The sequence below is a fragment of the Sinocyclocheilus grahami genome, unplaced genomic scaffold (genome assembly GCF_001515645.1).
Source record: "Sinocyclocheilus grahami isolate Dianchi unplaced genomic scaffold, SAMN03320097.WGS_v1.1 scaffold369.1, whole genome shotgun sequence".
Taxonomy (NCBI): domain Eukaryota; kingdom Metazoa; phylum Chordata; class Actinopteri; order Cypriniformes; family Cyprinidae; genus Sinocyclocheilus; species Sinocyclocheilus grahami.
Window position 1 is genome coordinate 531646 of NW_015505548.1, and position 8322 is coordinate 539967.

The 8322-nt window shown below is 36.0% G+C and overlaps 1 pseudogene; it reads left to right on the top strand.

The window, feature by feature from the left end:
- LOC107549330 (uncharacterized) overlaps positions 1–8322 on the top strand; it is a 68108-nt pseudogene continuing 59786 nt past the window's right edge.

The window sequence follows — 8322 nt, forward strand, 5'->3', positions numbered from 1 at the left end:
ATGTCCTGCCACGGCAGATTGAGTATGCCAGCGCGTAATGTATTGCCTTCACTTTTGATTGACAATAAACAATAATTGTAATGCAAAAGCAAAGCTTCAACCAAAGCTGCACACTAACCGTCTCAGATGTCGACCCGTATAAACGTCTTGTTACCGACAGATGCTTTGAGTCTCCTTTATTGAAATTCCTTTGCTGTTCTATGAATCACTTTGAGCTGTTCTGATTTTAATATAACTGATATATATATATTCATACAGGAGGGGCCGAAGGCTAAATTGAATCCATATTTCACTGTGATTGTGTTTGGTCTCTGTGGTGCGGCTCTGATTGGAGGGAACATCCTCCATTGAACCTCATCTCCAGCGTTCTCATAAACCTCGTCTGTGTACAAATACAGATACAAAAACGGCTCTCTTATGTAATGCTGGGGTGAATTTAGGTAAACTGGCCTGCTTTTTGCCATCCGTCTCAATAAATCACTCACAGACCCAAATTCACCTTTCATACTTCAATACAAGTCTCACAAAATCTCTCCAGCTCGCATTTCTCCCTGAAATTAATCCATTGATTGATTGACTGACTGATTGATGCATGCATGTTTCTTAGGGATGCACCGATATGAAAATTTTGCCCGATACCGATAACCGATTGTTCTTTATTTTTGAAAGCCGATAACCGATATGTTGGCCGATAAATCTATATCCAAATTGTTATATACTTTTTGAGAGCCTGATTACAAAAAAAGGTCTCATCATTAAAAGCCACATCCCGAACACTTCAACATTAGCAGCCTAGTTTGAACGGTGTATGTTTCAAAAATATTTTTACGCTCCCATTACCAAATTTAGTCATAAAGTCTTATTCTTTATTTATTGATGTATGTATTTATGCATTATCATTATTATGTAAGGACTAATTGATTACGGGCCGTTGAATTATTAGAAAATAATGCACAGCCGAGGTGGTGATGCAGTCACGACTCGCAGTTTTTTTTTTGTGTGTGTTATTCCAATAATGCAACTGCCCGTCGTCAATTATTGCTCTTTTGTTTTTTTTCATGTTTACTGATTCTATTTTATTTTTATTGTATTTTATATATATATTGAAAAACTACATTTGTTTTAGTGCACTGTTCTTTCAACAGGGTTTTCAGTGCATTTTAATACTTGGTTTAGGTGCAGAAACTCTGTCATTTTAGTTTGTTTGCACTCATTTTTATTCTTTTGTTTTCTAGCTGTACTGCATGTCATTTTGGATAAATATTGTTTATGGTTTTATTAATGCTCTGATTTGAGCAGTTTGTGCTCACTCAGTTTTCTTCTGTATCAGTGCTGAATTATGAATGTCTGACATTGTAGATTTTACTTTTGTCTTGCAGGTATCGATCACCTCGTGGTGTTTTATTGCAGGTCCCATTACAGCAGCAGATCGGTGAGAAAAGCAAAGACAGACTCGTTTCCACTGCAGATCTCACTGTCTCAGCAGGTGGACTCAGTCCTTGGAGAGCCGAGGCCTATTTCTGTGTTCTCTGTCCTCTCTCATTTCCAGCAAGAGCTCAGCTTGAGACTGAGGTTTGGAGAGCTTGAAGATCCCAGGGTACAGAAATACAGACCGAAACAATCCTGTTTACCCAGAAAAATATGTCTTATTGTCTGTTTTAGAAGCTCTGCTACAAACCCTAGTGAGCTGCCTCACTGCATACTGCTTACAGGTGCTGCCTTAGGTGTCATCTTAAAGGAGTAGTTCATTCAAAAATCCAAATCTATTGAAAATATCCTCACCCTCAGGCCATTCAAGATGTAGATGAGTTTGTTCTTCATCAGAACAGATTTGGAGAAATGTAGCATTCCATCACTTGCTCACCAGTGGATCCTGGGTGCCGTCAGAATGAGAGTCCAAACAGCTGATAAAAACATCACAATAATCCACAAGTAATCCACACCACTCCGGTCCATCAAATAAGATCTTGTAAAGTGAAAAGCTGTGTGTTTGTAATAAACGGCCTCTATCCATAATATTGTTTTCTCCAGTGAAAAAGTCATCTCGTCTGGATCAGGAGAGCAATATATACAGATCAAGCACTGTTTACAAGCTAAAACAGTCCAAAACAAAGTGTTATTATGGATTATGGACTCATATTTTGGCCAGAAGGGATTGTTTAAAGTTAAAAAGTCTTGATGCATTTGCAGGTTTTCACTTCACAAGACCAAAGTGGACGGAGTGGTGTGGATTATTGTGATGTTTTTATCAGCTGTTTGGACTCTCATTCTGACGGCACCCATTCACTGCAGAGGAGCCATTGGTGAGCAAGTGATGCAATGCTACATTTCTACAAATCTGTTCAGATGAAGAACAAACTCATCTACATCTCGGATGACCTGATTGTGTGTGCACATTATCAGCAAATTTACATTTTTGGCTGAACTGTTCCTTTAAATGGAATGTAACCTCATAAATGAGTGATTTGTAGTGTTTTATATTGGCAGCATTAACACTGGCATCAATATAGGTGACAAAACGAGAAGAATCAATGATTAAGATTCCTGCATTCACATCCTAAAAGGCAGCTAACTAGGTTTTGGAGCATAGCGATAATGTTAGGCGTTTTGGCTGCCATAGTGGTTTATTTATAGTGTGATTCTGTTCTCAGGGATATTAATGCTGCTTTTATTTTTGTGGCATTTAAAGGGATTGTGTTTATTTTGCAGAATGCTCTTGGTGGTTCTATTGCAGTGATTAATAGCTTAAAGCAAACCCTCATCCCACAAAATTCAAGAACAAACTTAATGTTTAATCAATTTATGCAGTAAATATTTCTTCTGCACAGGAGCAGAACTTCATGCTCTTGTACACTTCTCAAGTTTACCTCATGAAAGGCTTTTGCTGGAGGCTCAGATGTCTGGAGACCTTCGAGTTTGTTATGGATCCTTTGGGGTGCTTTTTATTGTGTGTCTTAAGGCCCAAAGCCAGAATGATGACATAAAACTGCCTGCTGCTGTCTGGCTTGTGTTGCAGCTCTTCTGTCAGCTTCTCTTTACAGTTTATCATGGTTGTGTAACAAAACACAAAAGGTATTAATGATCAAAAAGTACAATTAAAAAATGCATGATGATCCCTAAAAATATCAAGTATACAAAAAATAGTGGTAACTAGAATTATTATGAACTTGGTTTTATTACCTATGAAATCAGTATTTTAATTCTAGTTTAGGTTTTAATCATGCATTTGTCATTTTTATTAGTTTTTATTTATCCTAAATATTTCTATTTTTTGTTTTAGTAATTTTAGTACTTCAACTTATCTTATTTCATGTAGTTGTTTTTCATATAACATTTATATTGAAGAAAGTAATTTTTAATAGTCATAGTTCGCAATAGTTTTAATTCACAACATCACTGATTAAAAAATGGAATGGGATTAAAAGGAATATTATGTTTTATTTACTTTTACATATATATATATATATATATATATTTTTTTTTATGTAATACTTCGATGTTTTAGCAAGTCAATGTATTTGTTTATTTAGTAGGGCAACAAGTGACCCATTGGAAATGGAAATATTTTATAGGACCAGTTGTCTTTGTGACTATAATTGTGCTGGGAAAAAATCGAATCCCAGTCTAAACTGGTTTGCTGGTTTTGGAGGGGTTTTGGACACTTCAGCTTGGGAAATAAGTCTTAAACCAGCTATAAAACCATCTTGGGCTGAATTAGGCATTTTCAGTGGGATATTAATATATAAAATTACATCACCTTTATCTGTTAGTACTGTGCAAATGAAGATCCACTATCCGTTTGCCCACACATTTTCCCAAAAGAGAAGCCTTCTCATAGGGTTTACTTACTTTTTTCACATCACTGTATCATTTGCACACATTTTCTGTGTATAATTTAATAACACTGTTATGTTTCCTACAAATTTCCATTATAGATCCTGCTGTGGCTGAATCTGAAAACATTGTATATGTGGGAAATGAATCGATTTGCTGCGTTATAGAGTCGTCCAATTACCATCCCAAACTAGGTATGTGTTTCTGATCGATTTTATGTAAATGTTGTGGGCAAGCCTGCCAGTGAGACAAATATACAGAGGAAAATCATCCTTGTCCTATTGATCCTGGCTCATATAATCACTAATCTATGGTCCCACTCGAACACATCGATCAGGCCACTCATCTGGCACGATGAACAAACACAAGCGGGCGGGTGATCAGTCTCTTTTTACCGGCTCTTGGGTTTCAGTATCAATATTAGTCGGTTGCTTTAGCTCAGGCTTTCTTGTGTTGATGTCTTTTCTAAACGGGTACAGTAGTTGGGGCAATTTTAAAATGGCCAGTAGCCTTTAGTTTTACACAAAAGCCATGAATCATGAGTTGCTTCTTGCTGTTGAAAGTCAGAGTCTGGTGTCTATTATTTAATGTTTCTATTAAAATATGAAGCAGCACAGCTGTTTTCAGTAAGGGATAATGTACATCCAGCCGGTTGTTATCTCAGAATAAACCCTGACAGGGTGATCAGGACCCCACGCGAGGCGGAGGGGTCTTGTATCAGCCTGAAGGGGTTTATTCTGAGCTAACAACCGGCTGTTTGTAAACTACATTATAAAATATATTCAAATAGAAAACAGTTGTTTTAAATTTCAATCTTATTACACAATTGTACCTAGCTAAACATAAGAGGCTTCAAAAACGTCACAAGTGCTGCATTTTAGTCAGAATGAGCTGTAGAGTGGGCCTTTATGCTAGTAGTCAAACTACTACTTCAGTGAATCTAGAAAGCGATTAGGTCAAATACCGGTGTGATGTTGAAGAACAGAAGCTCATGTTAGACTCGCCAAATATTGAACTGCTTCAAAAGACTTTGTACGTGTTTTGTTCTCTTGTCCTTCTCTCAACCCATTTTAGCACGCACCGAAATACTTCACTTTGTTAAAACCAAAGAGTTTCTGTAACTCAGAGGCACATTGATATTCTCTTCATATCGCACACAGCGGACACTTCACAACTGATTTCAATAGAGTTTAGCAGTGGCAAGCTGCTAAAAGCATTCAAATACACTTTACACACAAATACGCTGTAAAAGAGCTGATTTTTAAGTAGACAATTAACTGTTTTCTTTTAAAGTCACTATTTGAGTATTTAGCATTTTTCTCGCTGTTTTTCTTACGTTTTCCTTAATAAGCAATACGTTCTGGGATCTCTGCTGTAGAATTTGGCCAAAAGAAACGTCTTATAAGTCAGCATGATGATATCACCTACCTTTTGGAACAGGATTTGTGTCGGGTGCATGTTTTTGACACCTTAAAGGAATAGTAGTCAAATGTAGCATTATAGCACTTATAAATGGCTCCTCTGCAGTGAATGGGTGCCGTCAGAATGAGAATCATAAAAACATCACAATAATCCACACCACTCTAGTCCATCAGTTAACATCTGGAGAAGCCAAAAGCTGTGTGTTGTGTTTTTATTTTAAACCATCATTCAGGTGTTTTACTTTAAACCACTCCTTGTGGCCAAAATATGAGTCCATAATCCATAATGACGCTTCCTCCAGTGAAAAAGTCCTCCTGTTGTCTCGCACGTTTGTTTAGAGCTGTTTTGAACTGTTTTCATTTGTAACCGGTACTTGAACAGTGCCATATTTCTCTCCTGATTCAGACTTTTTCGCTGGAGAAAGCAATATTATGGATAGAGGACTCATATATATTAGCTGGAAGCAACAGTTGAAAACGTCTTAATGATGGATTTGTTTCTTACAAACGCTGCTTTTCGCTTCAGAAGACATTAACTGGTGGACTGGAGTGGTGTGGATTACTTGTGGATTATTGTGCTGTTTTTATTCCAGTGAAAAAGTCCTCCTGTTGTCTCGCACGTTTGTTTAGAGCTGTTTTGAACTGTTTTCATTTGTAACCGGTACTTGAACAGTGCCATATTTCTCTCCTGATTCAGACTTTTTCGCTGGAGAAAGCAATATTATGGATAGAGGACTCATATATATTAGCTGGAAGCAACAGTTGAAAACGTCTTAATGATGGATTTGTTTCTTACAAACGCTGCTTTTCGCTTCAGAAGACATTAACTGGTGGACTGGAGTGGTGTGGATTATTGTGATGTTTTTATCAGCTGTTTGGACTCTCATTCTGACGGCACCCATTCACTGCAGAGGAGCCATTGATGAGCAAGTGATGCAATGCTACATTTCTCCAAAAAAACTCATCTACATCTTGGATGGCCTGAGGGTGAGTAAAGTTTAAGGACATTTTCATTTTTGGGTGAATGTTTCCTGTAAAATACAGCATATGTAGGCCACTCACTGGGTTTTGGAGCAGAGCTGTTGTGTCGCTCTCGTTTGAGCAGTGAAATGTGTTTACAGCATGTGACATGCCACTTTCATTTATCATGCAGGCTGTGTTTCCTATTAATATATTTTGGCTTGTGTGACTGTGTGAAATGAACAGGGTTTCATCTTTTAACGCCTCTCTTCACGTAAGCGCACACACTGGCTGACATGAATTATTTGCCAGACATTTAAATTCACTCTCGCTGCACAGGCTTTCCTAGTTCAGAAATGTCACAGTTGAAAAATTCACTAAAGATCTTTCGTACATAATTCAGTGATACTGGATGTTTCGTGGAAATAGCCTGTTTGTACGTACGATGAATGTGAAACTTTTTGTCTTTTTCAGATAGGTGGCAAAATACAATTTATTTATATATGTTGATATATCTGATTGAAATCACTAGCTGTTTGCAGTCCAAACAGCAAAAAACAAATCAGATCCAAACCTGATTCCAAACTTAGCATGCATGTGCAGTTTGAAATCAGATTTTTTTAATTTTTTGGATATAGCATTTATTTATGTAGCTTTTATTATATTGTTATTATATAATTATGCATGTTTATTTTTGTTTTCTGATTAAGCACTTTTAGAAACTCACTTTAAAGATGCCATATAAAAATTAAGTTTTATTAAATATTAATCATTATTATTATTATTTAGTGGATACATGAATGCACGGGTGTCCTATTTCAAAAAAGTATGTTGTTTCATGGTTTAAAACTCAATGTTTTTGAACATTTTGAATTGTTGCAAAATTCTTTTTTTTTATTTTTTATCCAAATATGTCATATATACTGTAGTTGCAAAAGTTCTGGTTTACCCTCAGTGATGGGATCTATTAAATACTGTAAGAGATGTCTTCAGCTACTGTGTATTATTGTCATTAAGTCTCATCTCTATCACATCTCTCAGCGCCCATCCGGATGCTCTGATGGTCTGTTTAATAAGACGAGTTTAACAGCCATGATAATCATGTATTCATCCTAATATTTTTGCCGATTACCTGGAATGCGTTTGTGTGTGTGTGTGTGTGTGTGTGTGTGTGTGTGTGTGTGTGTGTGTGTGTGTGTGTGTGTGTGTGTGTGTCATTTCTGTGTCACCAGCATCACCAGAAGGAACTGCAAGTAATGTGTGTTTCCCTGAAAACCGGTAATCCTGCCCTGAAGTCACGCAGTCTTACAGTCTTCAGGAGCTCAAACTACAGCAGGCTTTACTAATAGTCGACTCTGCACATTACTCTTTTGTAGAAGAATATCCAACTAAAATCACTAATTATTTGTGGTCTAAACAGCAAAAAGAAAAGGAAAGAAAGAAATCTTATATTTATCCAAACCACATAAAACTATTTTTAATTAATTAGTTTGATTCTTTTTATTATTAATATTATTATTATTATTGATTTATTTTCTTTAGTTGATTTCACAGGATGTGGCATGTATTATGATTACGCACCCTTTCCTGGATTGTTAACTGATGTTTTTCATGCACATTTTTGTTCCAATCAAAAGTCCAGTCTCACTTTAAATCGGAATAAAATGTTATTTTTGCTGATGCTTTATTTTATTTATTTGTAATTCTATTTGTATTTATTTATTGCTGCATTTTGGTGATGCAAGTAATGCAATGGAAATTACACACTTCACCTTTAATCTATAATGTAAAAATATTTTTCAAAGTCGTATACCTTTTTATTTCAGTCTTTCTACTTCAAAATTTCATGTTTAATTGAATGTGTTATTTGTCGATTCTTTGTAATTGTTTGTGAAATTTAGTAGCATTTTCTGAGTGAAAATTGTTTCGACACCATTTTTTTCAGTGTAAATAAAAGCTTATATGTATGTATGTACAGTGGGTACGGAAAGTATTCAGACCCCCTTAAATTTTTCACTCTTTGTTATATTGCAGCCATTTGCTAAAATCATTTAAGTTATTTTTTTTTCCGAATGAATGTACACACAGCGCCCCATATTGACAGAAA